Source organism: Schistocerca americana, chromosome 2 (genome assembly GCF_021461395.2).
Source record: "Schistocerca americana isolate TAMUIC-IGC-003095 chromosome 2, iqSchAmer2.1, whole genome shotgun sequence".
NCBI lineage: Eukaryota > Metazoa > Arthropoda > Insecta > Orthoptera > Acrididae > Schistocerca > Schistocerca americana.
The window spans coordinates 467,459,520-467,479,912 of NC_060120.1; the positions used below are offsets into that span (position 1 = coordinate 467,459,520).

Sequence of the window (20,393 nt, forward strand, 5' to 3'; positions counted from 1 at the left end):
CGTATCATGTCATTTCTGGAAACCCAGAATCTACTATGTAGGAATCAACATGGATTCCGGAAACAGCGATCGTGTGAGACCCAACTCGCCTTATTTGTTCATGAGACCCAGAAAATATTAGATACAGACTCCCAGGTAGATGCTATTTTTCTTGACTTCCGGAAGGCGTTCGATACAGTTCCGCACTGTCGCCTGATAAACAAAGTAAGAGCCTACGGAATATCAGACCAGCTGTGTGGTTGGATTGAAGAGTTTTTAGCAAACAGAACACAGCATGTTGTTATCAATGGAGAGACGTCTACAGACATTAAAGTAACCTCTGGCGTGCCACAGGGGAGTGTTATGGGACCATTGCTTTTCACAATATATATAAATGACTTAGTAGATAGTGTCGGAAGTTCCATGCGGCTTTTCGCGGATGATGCTGTAGTATACAGAGAAGTTGCAGCATTAGAAAATTGTAGCGAAATGCAGGAAGATCTGCAGCGGATAGGCACTTGGTGCAGGGAGTGGCAACTGACCCTTAACATAGACAAATGTAATGTGTTGCGAATACATAGAAAGAAGGATCCTTTATTGTATGATTATATGATAGCGGAACAAACACTGGTAGCAGTTACATCTGTAAAATATCTGGGAGTATGCGTGCGGAACGATTTGAGGTGGAATGATCATATAAAATTAATTGTTGGTAAGGCGGGTACCAGGTTGAGATTCATTGGGAGAGTGCTTAGAAAATGTAGTCCATCAACAAAGGAGGTGGCTTACAAAACACTCGTTCGACCTATACTTGAGTATTGCTCATCAGTGTGGGATCCGTACCAGGTCGGGTTGACGGAGGAGATAGAAAAGATCCAAAGAAGAGCGGCGCGTTTCGTCACCGGGTTATTTGGTAACCGTGATAGCGTTACGGAGATGTTTAATAAACTCAAGTGGCAGACTCTGCAAGAGAGGCGCTCTGCATCGCGGTGTAGCTTGCTCGCCAGGTTTCGAGAGGGTGCGTTTCTGGATGAGGTGTCGAATATATTGCTTCCCCCTACTTATACCTCCCGAGGAGATCACGAATGTAAAATTAGAGAGATTAGAGCACGCACGGAGGCTTTCAGACAGTCGTTCTTCCCACGAACCATACGCGACTGGAACAGGAAAGGGAGGTAATGACAGTGGCACGTAAAGTGCCCTCCGCCACACACCGTTGGGTGGCTTGCGGAGTATCAATGTAGATGTAGATGTAGGTAACGTGGTTGGTTGGTTGGTTGGTTGGTTTAAAAGGGCGGGAAAGGGACCAAACTGCGAGGTCACCGGTCCCTTGTTCTCAGTAGAAAAAATACCAAAGGGAAAGAAGAAAACAAAGTAGAAGTACGGCATAATAACAGGAGAAAGGAAGAACCAGAAGAACGACAGAAGGACAACAAACACTACAATGGACAAAACAGGACAAGAAAAGCACAGAGACGCAAGAAACGGGGCGAAGAGACTAAAAACAAGAAAGGAGATTACCATGGCTGGCTGACCATGAGAATAAAAAAGGAAAAGCCAGCTACTCTGCAACACATTAAAACCCCCACCCTAAAAGCCCTAGAGTGGAGGACACAAAGGGACATAGGACATGCGCTAAAACTCAGATCAAATAATAAAACTCACACTCACCCAACACCGCAGGTAGGGTGCTAGGAAAGTTAAAAGTCCACCGCAGAGCGGCTAAAAGTGGGCAGTCCAGCAAGAGGCGAACGACTGTCATTTGGGAGCCGCAGCGACATTGAGGTGGGTCCTCGCGATGAAGGATGTAACCATGTGTGTGCCATGTATGGCCAATGCGGAGCTGACAAAGGACAACTGATTCCCTGCAAGGGGCCCGCAGGGAAGACTTTCACACATTCGCAGTCTCCTAATTGACATGCAGATTGTTGTGCATACTGTTATGCCACTTCGCCTCCCAAAGCCGAAAAACCTTGCGGCGTAAGGCAGAACGCAGGTCAGTTTCAGAGATTCCCACCTCCAGGAGTGGTTTCCGCATAGCCTATTTGGCCAGCCTGTCGGCAAGTTCGTTGCCTGGGATTCCGACGTGTCCTGGGGTCCACACAAACACCACTGATTGACTGGACTATTCCATGGCAGAGATGGTCTCCTGGATGTTCGTAACCGAAGGATGGCGAGAGTAGCACTGGTCGATAGCTTGTAAGCTACTCAGGGAGTGAGAACAGAGAAAAAACTACCCACCAGAACAGGAACAGATGTACTGTACTGCACGAGATACGGTCACAAGCTCTGCAGTGAATACACTGTAGCCAACGGGCAAGGAATGCTGTTCAATGTGGCCTCTGTGGACATAGGTGAAGCCAACGTTACCATCAGCCATCGATGTGAAAAGCTGGGGGATGTTTCCGTTACCATCACGCCTCATAAGAGCTTAAATATGGTCCAGGGTATCATATTCCACAGGGACCTTCTTTATCAGTCTGACGACGAGCTACGCGCAAACTCAGAGCGACGAGGTGTTCATTTCACCCGGGGCATCCATCGGGGTCTGGGGGATAATCAGGCTGCCACCAGTGCCGGCATCTTGGGCTTCGAGGGTGACACATTACCCACGAAGGTCAAGGCGATGGTCTACCGCTGTGATGTCAAGCCATATATCCCTCCCCCGATGCGGTGCTTTAAGTGCTGGAAGTTCGTCCGTATGTCTTCCCGCTATACTGCCAGCATCACATGTCGAGATTGTGGACGTTTATCCCATCTCAATAATCGATGTGCCCCACCTCCCATCTGTGTCAACTGCGGAGAGCATCATTCCCCTTGCTCACCAGACTGCAAGATTTTACAATGAGAAAGGAAAATCGTGCAATACAAGACCCTGAACCGACTGACCTACACTGAGGCCAAGAGGAAACTTGAGCACCTACATCCTGTGGCTATGACCACCTCTTACACTGCCGCTACGAGAACAGTTGTAGCCCCATCAGTCCCATGAGTTCCAGTCTGCTCTCAGAGCTGGAAGACTACATCTGCCCATTTGATGGTGGGGGGCGCTTCCCTCCCTGTTGCTCCCGCACCACCTACCTTGGGAACACATTCCCCGAAACCATCAGGGACACCCGTCCCCACTTTTGAGCCGGAGAAGCGCAAGTCTTCTTCGGCTACTCACGCTAGGAAGGGATCCCTTGGGTCACTACCTCCCCAAGTTTCTGCTAGTGGGAAAGATGACACCTGCCAGTGGCTGAAGTGCCCAAAAGCAGCTGGTCGTAGGGCTTCACACTGATCCTCAGTCCCGGAGACTGAATCAGTGAAGCCCTCCCAGCCAGAGAAACCCAAGGATCAGCGAGAGAAATCCAGAAAGAAGACTCCAAGACCAAGGGAATTGCAGTGGCACCCACACCACCGCTGCCTACAAGCTCTGCATTTGGGGATAATGGGTAGATTCTGCCGTCTGCTGGGGACATAGATCTCGCCAGACCCTCACACACAATGGATATAGACTGTTCAGCAAATAAGTCGGTGGCAGCAGTTGTCTCTGAGGCGTAGACTACCTCATTGAGTGTTTCATGCCTTCCCAGTCTCACGATCACGTCATCCTCCAGTCGAATTGCGGCAGTTTTTCCCACCAGCTGGCTGAGCTACGGCAACTGTTAAGCTTTACACCTGCTTTTTGCATTGCCCTTCAGGAAACCTGGTTCCCAGCAAAGCGGACCACTGCCCTTCGCGGCTACAGGTTATATTACAAGATCCACAGCGAATATAACAGTGTGTCCCGGGGAGTTTGAATTTATGTTCTGAACTCGGTATGTAGTGAACCTGTGTCCCTTCAACCTCCTCTTGAAGCTATGACTCAGGATATGGACGACGCAGGAAATAACAGACTGCAACGTATACCTTCCTCCAGATGGTGCAGTACCCCTGAATGTATTGGCTGCACCAATTGATCAACTCCATAAACCTTTCCTACTTTTGGGAGATTGTAACGCCCATCCATAACCCGTTTTGGGGTAGCACCATGTTTTCAGGACGTGGCCGAGATGTCGAAAATTTACTGTCCTAACTCGACCTCTGCCTCTGCCTCTTTAACTACTGGGGCTCCCACACATTTCAGTGTGGCTCACGGTAGTTACTCAGCCATTGATTTATCAATTTGCAGCCCAGGACTCCTCCCATCTATCCACTGGATAGCACATGACGACCTGTGTGGTAGTGACCTCTTCCCCATCTTCCTGTCACTCCCCTGGTGTCATGCCCATGGACGCCTATGCAGATGGGCTTTAAACTAGGCAGACTGGGTAGCCTTCACCTCTGCTGTCACCGTTTAAACTGCCCCACATGGTGACATCGATGTTGTGATTGAGCAGGTCACAATAATAATAATTTGTGCGAAGGAAAACGCGATCCCTCGTTCTCTAGGGTGCCCCAGGCGAAAGACAGTCCCTTGGTGGTCGCTGGAAGTCACTGAGGCAATTAAAGAGCATCGGCGAGCTCTACAGCGACGTAAGTGGCACCCTTCCCTAGAGCATCTAATAGCCTTTAAGTGGGTCCGTGCCCGCGTTCGTCTGTTTATACAACGACGGAAACAGGAGTGTTGGGAGATGTACGTGTCGACCATTGGGTGTCATACGTCACCTTCCCAAGTCTGGACGATGATTAGGCGTCTTTTTGGGTTTTTTTTTTTTTTTTGTGGTTTTAGGGCGCACAACTTCAATGGTCATTAGCGCCCTGACTACTCGAAGAATGCACCGCGAGGCACAAGTTGACCACAACAACTAAAAGGGAAAACACGATAAAAGACAGACTGACTGACAGGCATAGGATTAAAAAACAGCATCATCAAATGTCCTTAGCGAGGTGTGTCAAATTGATAAAACGAAGAACACGAGCAGCGTCTTTTTGGGTACTAGAGCCCAACAGGTTGTAATATCCCCACAGAAAATACCCTCTACCACGCACCAATTAATCATTGTTAATCAAACCATCCACAGTCATTCACTTTGGAAAAGTATCTGATCTGATTTTCTCTTAACATATGCGGCGACAGCTCGACGACGCCAAAGTATTTTCTAGTGCGTTTATTCTTTGAAATAACAGAGATGCATATATGCATTCTCCATGGTTGTTAAAGTGGTAACTAGGGCAGCTTCTGGAGTATCTGTTGAGGGATTGACGTGTTTCTGAGAGATACATATTCTGCTTTTCTTCTCGTTAAAGCGAGCCAATTAACATTTGTGACGCTAGCGGTTTGTTTAAAGAGAAAGAGACTGCAAACGGAAAATAATTAAGACGTGGAATCACCGGAGATCTGGATATGTAATGGAGATGGATTTAATACACAATTTCCTTCATAAATAAGGTTTGTGACTTTTTTGTTCTGGAGTGAATGAACGAATGAGTTTTTCTGAATTATTTGATGATCACGTTGGCCCTGTAATTAGTGGGGCAGTTTCAGCTGTGTCGAAGAGAGCCTGCAATCACTGAGTGTGTTAAATCGTCCAAAAAGGCTTCGTACACATCTGGAATTGTCAATCTTTCGTAAAAGGAACAAATTGTCCACACGATTGATTCTCCCGACTGAATGCAGCGTTTAACAGTAATAATAAATGTAAAGATCTCTTACAGCAAACCAGCCGCTGATTACCAAGACGAAGGACTCCACCAAAGATCCTATTTGGCTGATTTCACGTAATGAAATATTGTATTAAAAACTGTACATAGATAAAGGAGAGAAAGAGAGAGAGCGAATGAAAATAGAGATAATACTAATAATCCTCCATTAGTCTAACTTTTCGCCTGTCTTATCACGGATCAGCCAAGAAATGGGAGGCCCTTACTTTACTGTATAGATTTGTGTGAAGGTGAAGGGATCTTAAAGGCAACAGATACACGTCTATACAGACAAGACATTACACAAAGTTAGCGGCTAGCTGCATTCATCATCTATTCTTAGATGAAGAGACAGCAACTTATTATCCTTAACATTTAAAAAATGTTAAAAGGTGTCCCTGGCATTAGCATCAGTGGCGTGCTCTCTACCGACGCAAATGCGATTGCCGAGCACTTTCCTGAGCACTGTGCTCGAGCTTCTGCGTCGGAGAACTACCCCCCAGCCTTTCGCACCCTCAAACGGCGTATGGAAAGGGAAGTCCTCTCGTTCACTATACACCACAGTGAACCCTATAACGCCCCATTTACAGAGTGCGAGCTCCTCAGCACCCTTGCACATTGCCCCGACACAGCTCCTGGGTGGGATTGGATCCACAGTCAGATGATTACACATCTCTCGTCGTCTTCAATCAGATCTGGTGCGATGGCGTCATTCCATCGCAATGGCGGGAGAGTATCATAATTCTGGTGCTAAAACCCAGTAAAAATCCGCTTGATGTGGATAGCTATCGGTCCATCAGCGTCACCAACGTTCTTTGTAAGCTGCTGGAACGTATAGTCCGTCGACGGCTGGCTCCATGTCAGGGGCCTTCCGCCAGGGTCACTCTACCACTTTTTCTTCCTTTCTGGATTAGACCCCGAAACGGTTTTTTACTCACGCGGAGCGAACATTCCGTGGTTCTCTACTGGGCACTCATGACCTTAGATGTTTTGCGCCCTAAAACCCCACAAAAAAGATAATCTTGTGTCCCTTGAGCCTGCCATACGAACGGTCTTTCCCAGATACTATCTGGTTGCTGTCTTTTTCTACTTATGTAAAGCATACGACATGACCTGGCAACATCATCATATTCTTGCCACATTGTATGAGTGGGGTCTCCGGGCCCGCTCCCAATTTTTATCCAAAACTTCCTGTCGCTCTGTACTTTCCGTGTCCAAGCTGATGCCTCCCACATTCCCCCCCGTAATCAGGAGAATGGCGTTCCGCAGGGTTCCGTATTGAGTGTATATCTATTTTTAGTGACCATCAACGGACTAGCAGCAGCTCTTTAGAACGAGTCCAGTGACCAGCGTTGTGGTGGAAGCCGGAGGCCCTCCATTGCGGATCCAACATGCGCAACTTCTCGCCAGTTACGTTGCACACATTCGTAGTTCTACTGAGCATCCGAATTACTGTCTGCTTTTCCCACCTGCGGCACTTCATCTCCCGCACCAGCGGCCCAGGCCAGAGCTCACGATTGCAGTTCGTGTGCGATCCCTTTTCTCTGAACTGGAGTCCTTCCCTTTACCACCTCTACTTGAGGTCCATTCACGTACACCTCCATGGTGTACACCTTGTCCGAAGCTTCGTGTGGACCTTTTGCATGGCCGTAAGGACTCAGCTAAACCCGCCGCTCTCCGCTGTCACTTCCTCTCGATTCTTTACATTTTCCAGGGCTTTGACGTTGTTTACACCGACTGGGCAGAGAATGCCGTTTTTATCAAGACTGACCCTGACCGCATTTTGGACAAGCCTTCCACCTCCCCAAACTTGTCCTCTAAATGCTGTAGAAAAAGCTTGAGGCTTCATCGAGGCAATGGAATCCTCATCAGCTCTTGTACATATGTGGTACCGGGGTGAATAAGGTTCGCTGCCATCCTTAGCCTGGCGTTCCTCCCATGGTGTGGCCAGGGTGGGGAACGATTTAGGATCATACTTCCTTGCACTGTATTGAGACTTGGAACACTTAGAGACTGCTAGCGTTTGATCACCAGAAAGGGATGACGTCATACACTTCATCGCGCGTCATCTGCCCTGATGCCACCCACTCCGACCAGGCGCCCTCCCCACAGGTGCCACCCAGCTGCAACAAAGGCCACATGGCAGGATGGCCATTGCTGGGAGTCCAGATGCCCCAGGGTGACGGGCATCTACTCCTTGGCATACATGGGGAGTTAACAGTGCAGGCATCAGCAGACCGCTCCCTTTGTAGTCAGGGGGCTACAATCAACAGGGTACATGGGGGCCCCACCACAATGGACTGGCTACCGTGCTGGATATGAGGTGCAAAGAATTCAATGCTCCTCGTCGACACAGAAAACGACACTGCATAGTGGGTGGAGGAAAACGCACCCAGGAAAGTGTCCTCGCTCAAGAGATCGAGAGTGAGTGGAACTGCAATGCCACGATGAGAAAGTGAGCTAAAGATCTCAATATACGATGGACATGATGCACCATGTAAGGTGCCCTTCCACAATTGGCTCACTCTTCGCGAAAATTTTGAAAAATGGAAATCAAACCCTACAGGGGACCATCACATTAATGCCGAAAGGTGTGAGACTCCTTTTAGTCGTCTCTTACGACAGGCAGGAATACCTCGGGCCTATTCTAACACCCGAGCCCGCAGGGGGCTTATGTAATGGATCTGATGAATTCCAATATTTCCAACCGTGTCACTGCCCAGAAGCTAAATTTTGACTAAGTATACAAAATTTATTGTACCGTACTTCAAATCACTGATAACTGCCCTATTAGTATTATGAAGGTAGATAACTTTGATATCGAAACAGTACGCATACTCAAATACGTATGCCAAGTGGATCTTTTTATACTTTAAATATTATTAACTGATCTAAAACCATTCTCATATGATTAAATCAAGGATGTCCAATTAGTAATGAAATAAATATAAAATATTCACAAAAAATATTTACAGCTTCGTAATATAATGTGAAACGAAAATTAAAAATCTACTACAGAAAAACGACGATTATGAAAATTCTGGTCCATAACCAAGATTAGTATTCCTAGACGCGGAAGAATAAGCTGTTAACTCCGAAAAACGGTTTATTAGATTTGATGTCATCTACAACTCTTTATTTGCTTACAAAACGCGTCAGATCACGTTAACTGATTTATTTCATCACACTCACGCTATTTTTCTAATGTTTACTGTAATAACTAAAACTAAACAAAATGTGTTTCGAAAACCATATTTTTTTAATTGGTTACGTGAAATGTAGCTTAAGTCCTTTACACGACTAGACGAACGCGACAAATTTTCCAAAACCACCCTGAAATTGGCGAGTAGAACTGATTATACAGTGTAGAATTGAAGCGAATTAATACTTGTCACTCTAGTTTGTCACTTCATTATGCAGCCATACCAGCTGCACTGATGAATTCGTAGCTCTATGTTTGCATGACAAGCTACGTTATACCCTATATACAGACTTGGGAAGATTCCAATATGCTGGAGAGGTCACCTTTTCGACTTTGAGATTTCATACCCCCCCCCCCCCCCCCCTTTCTTCTACAGCATCTAGTGATGCATTTGGACTCAAAGATGGCTGTGTTCTTCAGAGTCTACTGCAATAGCAGATCGGTCCTTTTCTACAGCACAGAATGGACTGAACGAGAGAGAGAGAGAGAGAGAGAGAGAGAGAGAGAGAGAGAGAGAGAGAGAGAGAGAGAGAGGGGGGGGGGGCTGATTTTGGCTGAAAGCTAATTGGTAAGTGTCTTTTCATTGTGCCTGTCTACAAATCAACATGTCATCTTGACAGTGAACAGCTATCTACCTCTTCCTTATATTATTGATATTGCAATGTGGTGTGCCCATACTTCATTTTACTTCCAGATTTTTCAGTTGATATGTTCCTCCTCCTTCGTACTCAGGAGAATCATGTCTGCTAAGATTCTTCAATAATTGACTACATTTATCCTTTCTCGTGTCTACTGCCATGCACACCTTGGGAATCATTCACAGAATTCTCTGTCTACAGAACAGTCCATGGAGATGCTATTAAAACTTGTATTCTATGCTATCATCTAAGGTTTAAGTTCAGTAAGTACTGAACTAATTTGAAGGTCCGAGGTACACTAGCAGCCACTGCAAAGACACTCCAGAAGTTTACACAAACAGAGAATTCCAAAGTTCAGATTTCCCTTATTCTGACCCAAATAGAGGGTTGAGGAGCAGACAGAGGTTCAGAGAATTCTTGTTACTAAGAAGTGAAACTCAACCTGAATGCAGAAGTTCTAAAAACTACCAATAATGGATGGCTACACCCTGCCAAAAGAAACCACTCCATTATCACTACAAGCACAAATTAATATATGGACAGTGCTATTATTCCGCAAGCAAAATTAAGGAAGAAAGGAAGGCTCTTGTTTATTATCTCATTGATATATAAGCCACTAGACACTTTGCTCAACTATATAAAGACAAGGAGAAAGACTATTTGTTTGAAGGAATCTTCACAGTGTAGATAAAAAAGATTTTGTTAATAAAAAATCAAATTCGTTGGCTGGAAATTTGATTCTAGCTCCTCCCAAGTAAAAGTTGTTTTGACTGCTGACCTATTTTACTCAATGTTAAGCAAAAATGAAAGCACTGAAACCTACTGTTGAGCATATTTCCACTCCATAGGGCAATCCAATAAATATGAAATATTAAAGAAAAACATGAGGACATTTAGGAATCCGTAAATAAGAGGACGTGGTACAAATCTGGAATTCACTGACTCAAATGTGGCATGAGAGGACTGACAAAGGCGTATTCAACGAAGAAGAAAAGTGTAAGCTGGTGCAAAGTAATGAGAAATGACAAACTGTAGGAGTCTCCAAAAGTCATCAGAGATATTCTTGGTAAAGACTAGCAGACGTTGGCTGTAGCATGGTCACAATAAGCTTTTGAAACCAGATGCTACACAAAGAGATACCAACTCACGGAAATTCAAAGCAGAAGGCAATCATGTTGAAACTGAAGGAAGAAATGGTGGTGTATGCTGGACAGTAAAGAACAAGGTCTGTTCAAAAAATTCTGGAATTTTGTCCACAAAATTTTTCTACACTTACCTTTTACTGATTGTGCATGTTCTCCTTCGAAATATTCTCTTCCACAACTGATACACAACTCCCAACATCATTTCCACTTCCAGAAGCAGTCTTGGTATGCCTCTTGCTGGATAGTGGGATAGTGTCAAGTGCAATCTGTGAATTGTCTTTTATCTCATCTAACATTACACGCCTTTGTGCTTTCAATGAGGTTTTCAACTTTGCAAAAAAAAAGTTTGCAGGGGTCAGGTCTGGCAAGTATGGAGGATGAGGCAGTGATTTTGGTTTTTTGTACAATAGTCATGCACCAACAGGGATGAATGTGCGGCTGCATTATCATGATGCAAAGAGTAATGAATTGTCTCACCACATTTTAGGCCATTTCCTTCTCAAATTTTCTCACAGGCATCCAAAACATTCCAACAGTACCATCAATTAACAGTTTGTCCCTATGCCATGAATTCCTGATGAACTAATCTTTCAAAGCCAAAGAAAACGTTTAGCATGGTTTTGACATTGACCTGACCTTACAAGCTTTTTTTAAAAAAATCTTGGAGATCTTTTTTTTTTATCTTTCCCGATCCACCGTGAAGATTGATCCGTGGTCTCAGCATCATAACCTCAGACTAACGTCTCATCACCAGTTATGATTCTCTTAAGGAACATCCCGTTCTCATTTAAATGGTCCAAAAGCTCTTCACTGATTGTGAGGCGAAGGTCTTTCTGGTCTTGACTCATGAGCTGTGGGAAGAACTTGGCAACAACATGATGCATTCCATGATGTCGTGTCAGTATTTCATGACACAATCCAACTGAAATGTTGTAATCTTCTGCAATCTCTCAGACAGTCAGTCTTTAATTGGCAAGCACAATTTCATTGACGTCCCTGACATGAGCGTTGTTGGTGAGGTGTCCAAGAGTGACCTGAATGAGGGTCACCTTTAACCTCCGTTCGGTCATTTGTAAACAGTGTGAACCGAGTATGGCTTAAGCACTCATCACTGTAGGCTTCTGAGCATCATTTGATGTGTGTCTGAAGGTTTTCTTGAGTTTCAGGCAAAATTTCATGTAAACGCATTGCTCTTCTAACTCTGCCATCTTTAAATTTGCAAACCGTGCAACCCAACGTTCTACTCAATACATCAATGAACAAGAACTGGCATACAACAGTGAAGCTTCCAGCAGTTACACATTAAACACAGGCTTATGCGGAGATACCAATCATATTTCATAGCAACATACCATTGGCGTGAAATTATGAATGTTCAAAAATTTTTTGAATAGACCATATAATGTAAAACCCAATGGCATGATTGGCTGTGGGATCCTAAATGGCGGCTTCAGCCACCTGAATTAGGAAGGTATTTTCTATCTTTTGCACCTGTGAACACCTTTCCTTCATGAAGTGAGAACTCTGTATGTTGTTGAAATGTTATTTCCTCCCTCCCCTCTCTAATTGTCTGTAAAAAGAAAATTCGAGAAATTAGAGCTAATACAGAGGTTTGCAGGCAATCACTCTTGCAATGTGCCATTTGTGAGTGGAACAGGGAAGGGGGTGACCAGTTAGTGGTACTAGAAGTACCCTCCACCACACACCATCAGCTGGCTTATGGAGTATTGATGAATATGTAGAAGTGTACCTGACTGTAATTGTGTGTATTAGTGTGATGTCACGTATATGCTGGATGATGAGAAAGGGGAGAGAGTGAAACCCTGTGCCAGCGCAGTCTACTCCTCTTGAATATCGCAGAGGAGGCAACCAAGTTCAACATTCCCATCTAATGGGCGGATCACTGACAGTGTCACATGACCTCACTTCATGAGACACTATGAGAGTCTTTTGAATTGAATCCACAACACTGGTACAAAGACTGGTGATCAGACACTTCACACCATCACACTCCTGTCTCCTCTGTCACAAAGGCACAGGGAAACCTGACAACCACACGTGGCATGACTGGACCGTCACCCATCCACGTACTGACCACTATGTCTGATGGTGCTTACCTTTGGTGAACTGGTGGGAACTGGAGTATTCACTGTGACACTGCTGTTGACAACAGGACAATGAATTACTGTTTTGTGGAAATGAGAATAAAAATTAATGTTTCATGACAAACGAAAATTTTCTGACGAGATTTCACCTATATCATTTAATATGACTACAGCTTCATTATTGAATCCCTTTCATTCATTTTACAGAATCTGTTTAAACTGATGAGAACAAAAAGGTGTTAGAATCAGAAGTGCAGACTTAATTTAAAAGAAATGTGATTATCATGGGGAAGTTCACTGAAAATCTGTATGTTGGAGAACTGCTCTGCTACATCTCATTGGAAGAGAAAGCACTTTCACTTGAGGATAAAAGGGAGAGGAGAGGGAGGGAGAGGAGGGGGAACATTAGAGTTTAATGTCCCATCAATGATGGGGACATTAAAGATGGACCCAAAGCTTCAATTCACAAGGATGGGGGAAGAAAATCTATGTTCTCTTCAAAGAAACCACCCAAGAATTTTTCTTACATAATTTAAGTAAGCGATTTAAATGTGGATCCGAATGTCTATATGGAGATTTGAACTTTGCTGCTCCTGAATATAAAATCAGTTCCTTCACCACTTAATCTTTAGGAGTGGGCTGAGGGTGAAAGTCAGCAGTATGACACAAAGGTCAACTAAATACCTGAGTCTCACAAAAGAAAGCTAATACTGATGAAATGCCTTCAGAGTTACTAAGATTTGTCAACAGAATGACAACAACAAAATCATCGACCATAAACTCTGGTAAATGGCTTCTCCTGGACAAAATGATATTTCTATGAGGGATTTGGGAATACAATCAGCTACATCAAATCCCATAATAATGTTGTTGGGCGGGTGGGTTGTGGGTTGGTTGGTCAGTGGAGGGGACCAAACAGCAAGGTCACCGGTCCCAGGATCTAAGGTGGCAGAAACTAAGGGAGGAAATACACAAATAGCACAGTCCAGTACAGGGGAAGTGAAAATGGGTAAACAAAGATGTAAGAGGAACATTGGGACAGCAGAGAGAGTAAAGAACAGAAAGGGGGGAAAGACGAGAGCAGGGGCACTTCAGGGACACTAAGCGCATTGGGGCACCAGCACCGCCACCAACCCTTCCCGATCTCCACACCACGATCATGACACATCGAGGATAACACCAGGACAAGCATACACATAAAAATGTAAAATAAAACAGCACAAAACACCAAACAAAATGCAGGGAGAAAGGGGGGGAGAACCAGGCCAATGCGGAGACAAGGCCAAAGCCTCCGTAACAAAGGCTAATGCTAATCAAGGGATTCCAACTCAATAGGGAAATTTGGATACTTAAACCTGGGAAGAAACACTACTTTTGTGAAGAAAATGGATGACAGATGTAACCAAGTGTGGGCCATCTAGTAGTAAGCAGGACGAAAAGGGTCAAAGAGTGTAATCAGTAAGAAGGGTCAAAAGGCAGGGATGTCCTGCAAAATACAGACCACCATGAGGAGGTCCCTGCAAGTACAAAATTGGGCAGGAGGGGACGGGCAGCTCATTGTGGAGTGAAAAACCATGGGTCAACCTAGTACGGCCAATACGAAGATGGTAGAGGATGGTAGATTTCTGCTAGGAGAGGCATGAAATATATTAGACAGTGAGTACAAACGGATTTGAAATACAGTTGCAAATACACCTCTGTGAGGGTCACAGAGAATGGAGTGCAGAAGGCCACCCTCACACCTCCCTACCAGACAGATTATCGGCAAGTTCTTTACATAGGCTACCCAAGAGGCTGTGACCCCAAAGGAAACCAACCCAACAAGCAGCAGTGCCAAGATCGGCAAGAAAATCATGGATGGCAGAGACCTAGGGGTGGAAGGAGAAACACCAAGCGACAGGCTGACAGCCACTCATCGAGTCTGGACATACAAAAACTCAGGACCATTTGATAAAGCAGTAGGCCTGATAGATGGCCATTAATTCTGCAGTAAACACCCCCCATGTGGTAGGCAAGGGAGAGTGTTCTGGGTCAACAGGAGACATGAAGACATATGCCAAAGGATTGGCAGATTTAGAGCCATCACTGTAAAGACAACAGCATCCTGAAACTGGTAAGAGCTGGTGCAACAAACAATGGAACACCATGGGAGCGATGGATACTTTTCAGATTCTCGAAGAGATCCATTCGAATCTGGGGCTGAGAAATTAACAAAGGGGGGCAGGGGTTACAAGAGAATGTGGGGAAGAGGACAAGAAGGGAGTTGGCAACTGTGGCAGAGAGAAGCAGACAGAGGCCAACTGGTAAACCTACCTACGGGCGAGCAGTGGCCAAGTGAAAAAGAAAAAAAAAAATTAATTAAAAAAAAAAATTCTGCGGCGGGATGGCAGCACTGAGAAAAGGCCTGCTGATCTGCGTTTCCAATCAAAGCAGATGATTGATTGGAGACTGTGGAGACTGTTTCTCCCAAAATCGCACTGATAAGGAGATAAATGGTCCCAAGAGTTGAGGACCCAACTGAGCTGACAAACCACCATCGGTTCAAATAACTTTCAAGTGACACTGGTCAGACTGATTGGATAGTAACTGTCAAGGGACAATGGATCATTCCTGGGTGTAAGGACAGAAACAAAAATACTGCCTCTCCATTGAAACAGGAAAATGCCGTGAAGCCAAATACGGTTAAACACCTTGAGGAGATACTGCCACTTTGGAGGATTCAGGTGTTTAAGCAATTGGTTATGGAACGTATCTGGGCCAGGAGCTCACTGTTTCCAGAGGAGGAAGGCGGATGGACAGGAGTCTGATGCCAATGCTGTTGCAAAATAGATCTGGAGGTGTTCCGCAACAACTGATGGATTCATACAAGGGCCAACTGGAAAGGCAAGGCCCGGAATGTAAGACTGCCACTGAGAACCTTGCATGGTGCGGAGTGTAGCCCACACCCATGACGAAGGGACAGAAGGACCTAAGGAGGAGACAAAGCATTCCCAACACACCCATTTGCTCTGTTTGATAAGTAATGGGCTGTAGCATGAAAGCATTTCTAGGTAATAAGATCGGTGAAGGCCGGATGTCACTTAAGATGTAGCAACATGGAACAACAATCATGGATGGTGGTGGCAATGGCTGCACTCCACCACAAAACTAACCGTCAGTGAACAAGACCCTCTGAGCAGGGAACAGCAACGCAAACAGCATACATTATCTTATCGGACAGATCACGAATGAATTCATCAATTACAATCTGATAAAGAAGGTGCAAACATGGCCTGGGAGGTATATAGAGGCCAGTCAGCATGATGGAATGCCCAGTAGGCTAACCTGGCCATCAGGTGATGGGAATGGGATGAGACAATCAATGGGAAATTGTCACCACCACAGAGGTCAATGTGTGGCAACCAGTGTAAGGAAGGAAGAAGGGGAGGGGAGGGGAGGGGAAGTGAGTGAAAGATCTATAGCATAGACAGTGTCATATGCGACACTAAAATGAGTAGTGGGACTATCATTAAGAAGGCTCATGTCACGGTCCGCAAGAAATTCATCTATGAGGAGCCCCTGATTAGATGAAATAGCCCTGCCCCATAAAGGATGATGGACATTAAAACCCCCATGGAGGAAGGAGGGAGGGGGGAGTTGCTGAAGGAGAACAGTTAGGGCAGCAGGTGCAGGTGGCCTGTAATGAGGCAGACAGAGATTGCAAACTGCAACCTTATTGTACAGTCCAAGTGGACCCTGACAGCAACTGCTTCCAATGTGGTACTGAAGGGGGATCAATGTACTAATAACGTCAAAGTGAACCAATGTGGAAATGCCACCGGAAGCCCTCAAAGGGCTGCCCCAGTTCCGACAGAATGTATGGAACCCACGAAGGGTCGGTGAGTGAGCATCAGTAAAATGAGATTCCTTGAGAATGACATAAGCTACTGAGTAAAAGGACATTAGGGATTGCAATTCCACTACATGACAGTATTATCCATTACAGTTCCAATGAATAAGCGGAGTAGGGGCCAATTATGCTGCCAAGTCACCATCTGTCACCAACAAAGAAGGGCTGACATCCTTAAGAAAGGAGCTAGATTCAGGTTGCGAGGTGGGGAGATGGCACCTCTTGGGGCACTGGAGATACCTTGCCCTGGGACTTTTATGTCCTCCTCGTTCTTGTTCTTCTTCACTTTCGTAGGTCAAGGACGGCAGGCTTCGGCACGATCCAGAACAGAGAGAGTGGGTGGCCTCAGAATGCATGGACTGTGGGTCCTGCAGTAGAGTTGTAGCACCAGGCCTCCGGCTTGGGAGATGCCGGGGAGAGGAGTCCCAGGAGGCGGCCCACAACTGGCAGGTGTCAAGAAGGGGGACACTTCTACATGGTTGTGAAACTTCTCTACGGGTGTGAAACACTTTAGGTTATTGAACAACTACTGAGGTAGCAGCAAATTTTTATCATCAAAGGCCTCCAATCATTGCTGTTAGGTGGCCAAATCTCACATCAAAACAGGCCTTCTGGTACCCCACTTAGAGTACAACAATTGTTATCATAATGAACAAGTGAAAAACCATGCTGGATTGGATATACTCTGAAAACCAGAATATGGTATCACACACAAGATCCAACTATAAGTCTGCTGGCAAGTGAATGAAGAATCAAAGACACTACATTGAGGAAAACAAGCAAAAAAGAAATCACGAACAATGACACAAACATCAACAGTTACTTTCAGCATTTGTACAAGATTGAAGTGAATGAAAAACCTTTATATTTAAATGAGGAATAAAAGGGTGCAGTTAGAACACTTAATCTTAATCCCCAAGTCTATGACAACTAAACAAACAGCTTATGCAAAAAAATGCTGGCAAGGATTTATAATTTCATTGTTGCCACTAATACATCACTAACTTTAAATGGCTTACTAGAATAGAGTATGTCTAGGAAACCATGCAAGCCACCAGACTATTCTTTGAAGTGTGACATACTGCGTTATATGGGTGGCACCTACGGTGTTTCTGTTTGTGTCCTTTACTGCTGTTCTGTTTTGACATGTGACATTTCTGTTGGGACTTTTTCTTGGTAACACAACCTAAGGTCTGGGTTGGTTTGGAAGGTGACAGTTTGGGTGAGAGTTGCGTACTCCATAATTACACTTATATCTCGAGATGAAAACCTCCATTTTACCACTGTGGTCTGATATTTTTAAGTTTTTAATAAGTTTGAAGGCATTAGTAATATGAATATTCCTGGACAAAACCCCACATTCCTGTATAGGTCATTCTATTTGGTCAGTTTTTATTTTGCTTATGTTACTGTGTGGTTAGTGTCATTGTCACTTCTCGATACTCATAACTCAGCAATGTTAATGATGTCATCAGCATAATATTGGGTCTTTAGCTAATCACAATGACGCACAGGAAAGCGGCCAAGAATATTTAGAACACACTGTCTGATCATCAGCAGGGCTCCACTATTATTTTGAAAGCAATTCGAGTTCTATTTTACCAATGAAACAATAAACCATGCATCGTTTTAAAACATTTGATTTGTGCAAGTAGAGGGCGCCTTGTACAATAAAACACCATATAAGATACACAGAACTCTGAAAGAGAATAGAGCTAAGTACAGAGTAGTTCTGCAAATCTGCATGAACTAAGCGGAGTAGTGAAAGGAAAGTGAAAAAGATAAGCTTGTGTTAAAATAACAATGCAGTGTTCTTTCATATTGCAGCACCAGCATACTTTGTAAAATGACAAAAGTTCAAATGGAAACACGTATCAATGAAATGGCTGCCTATACCTATGTTCTTGCTGAAAGTAAGAGGTATTTCAAGAAATGCCAATTGTCATATTGGACTGCATGCAGCTTCATCAAAATACACAGAGGGCAACTGCAAAAAAATTGACGTGATGGATCTACCTACTAACAAAAAATTAAAGGAAATGGGTACAATATTCACACGTAGGAGATAAACAGACACAAACTAGTCAACCCATTGAAGATCCGATTCATACAGCAAAACAGTACATATAACTTAGCATTAAAACTTGCTTATGACTGACGATTATGTTTCTGAAACTAGATTTCTTTCTCTGCACAACATACCTTCACCAAAAGGACACATGAATTGACAGGATAACTAGAACTAGGTCACATCAGCAACAGGATAGTAACTGATAATGACAAAGCTTTAATCATGTAATACCATAGATTACCAAGGTGCACCTGCACACAGGGTATGGAAAGGGCGAAAGGGGTGACAGCATGAACAAACTTATGTTTGACTTCTGTGACCACATACTGCAATAGTAATACATTTATGCCTCTATTGACCTATCCTCATAAAACATCCATATATATTCTTTGTGTATATTTGAGCTATTTATTTTCATTGAATTATGAAAAATCTTACATTATTATCAGATGATCTCTGGATGAATAAATGAAAACTGTGCTTCTAATGTGTTTAAAGCTAAAAAATTTTGTTCTCAATGTGCAGTTTCTCACCAACAGAAACGCCAATAACTGGTTGCACTCCACAGTGCTTTACTTGGCATGAATGTGTTACAGCCGTACCTCTGTAGATCTTGTGAATAGACTTATCCAAACTTATCAGGTAGCGTACAGTTGAAAATGGAATACAAGCCTATTAATTGTAGGAACTTTCACCCTAATAAAGATTTTTGCGTAGTTTGCGGTAAACAAAATTTACGGACAACTGTCACTTTCGGCATTCACTTGGCAGTTTCTCCTGTGTCCCAAAGACACAGTCGCGGGAACAAGACCAAGAGTCTCGCAGTCGGCACATTGCTGTAACAGTCCAAAAAATGAATGACGTATGTTGTGACTATGCAATCCATTTCTGTAATTTTCATTCCGTTCGGTTAGAAGTAACCATAGGGAGGTAATATACGTTTTGCATGCCTCTACTTCCCAATGGTACACTAAGTTTTCCTAGTTCCAGAAAACTGGTACTATGTAAACGAAACAGTGAAAACTACGAGGTACATTCTGCAGCGGAGCAACTGGTCAAGAATGTAGCGCCAGACTTCGCTAATAACGTACCTACACTGGCTCGAAATGTAATCCTCACTAAGCTGGAAAAGAGCAGCACCAGGCCTACTCATTTTTCTAATTCATAAAGTAATCACAGAAATATATATTTTCCGGGGCTAATGTCTAAGAGTAAACAAGTTTATTCCTCAAAATATATTCCCACAATGGATAAATTCTAGGGCTATTCTGTTTCAAACGAGCAGCACTGCTTTACACAAATGCAGGTCGGTTAGTTCTTACCTCAGTCTTCCTTAACGTCAGCAAATTTACCTCCAAAATTGCTTTGAAAGCAGTAGGAGGGTAGTTCCAGAGCCTCAAGGAAATTTACTGCTTCCACATACAGAATGTAAGAACACAACACTGACGAAACAACGCTGGTGCATGAGCCAGTAATCCAGTGATCCACAGCCTCGCCGTCATGAAATGTTCTCACACATCTGGTACCGGCTATAAACAAAACAGACGTTACAGCACAGATGCCTATGTCCAATCATAGCAAAGAACTATCAATGAAGATATAAAACGTCATTTCTGCTCATTTGTTTTACGATGAAAGGAAGTTATCATTGTCGCAATTTCTCTGTTCGCCGAACTGCTGGAAACATTATTAAAACATTTGTTTCATATCGATCAGACAGACTTGCGTTCTATATATGATTATCAGCTCGTGAGCAGACA

At 44.1% G+C, this 20,393-nt stretch overlaps 1 protein-coding gene across 1 annotated transcript in view; it reads right to left on the reverse strand.

The window, feature by feature from the left end:
- The window catches only part of LOC124593720 (endoplasmic reticulum junction formation protein lunapark-A), a 133,887-nt gene extending 113,687 nt beyond the window's left edge, over positions 1 to 20,200 (reverse strand). The window contains exon 1 of the mRNA XM_047132032.1: positions 19,956 to 20,200. The gene's annotated coding sequence lies outside the window, so the exon portion shown is untranslated. The remainder of the gene's footprint in view (positions 1 to 19,955) is intronic.
- Positions 20,201 to 20,393: the final 193 nt, after the last annotated feature.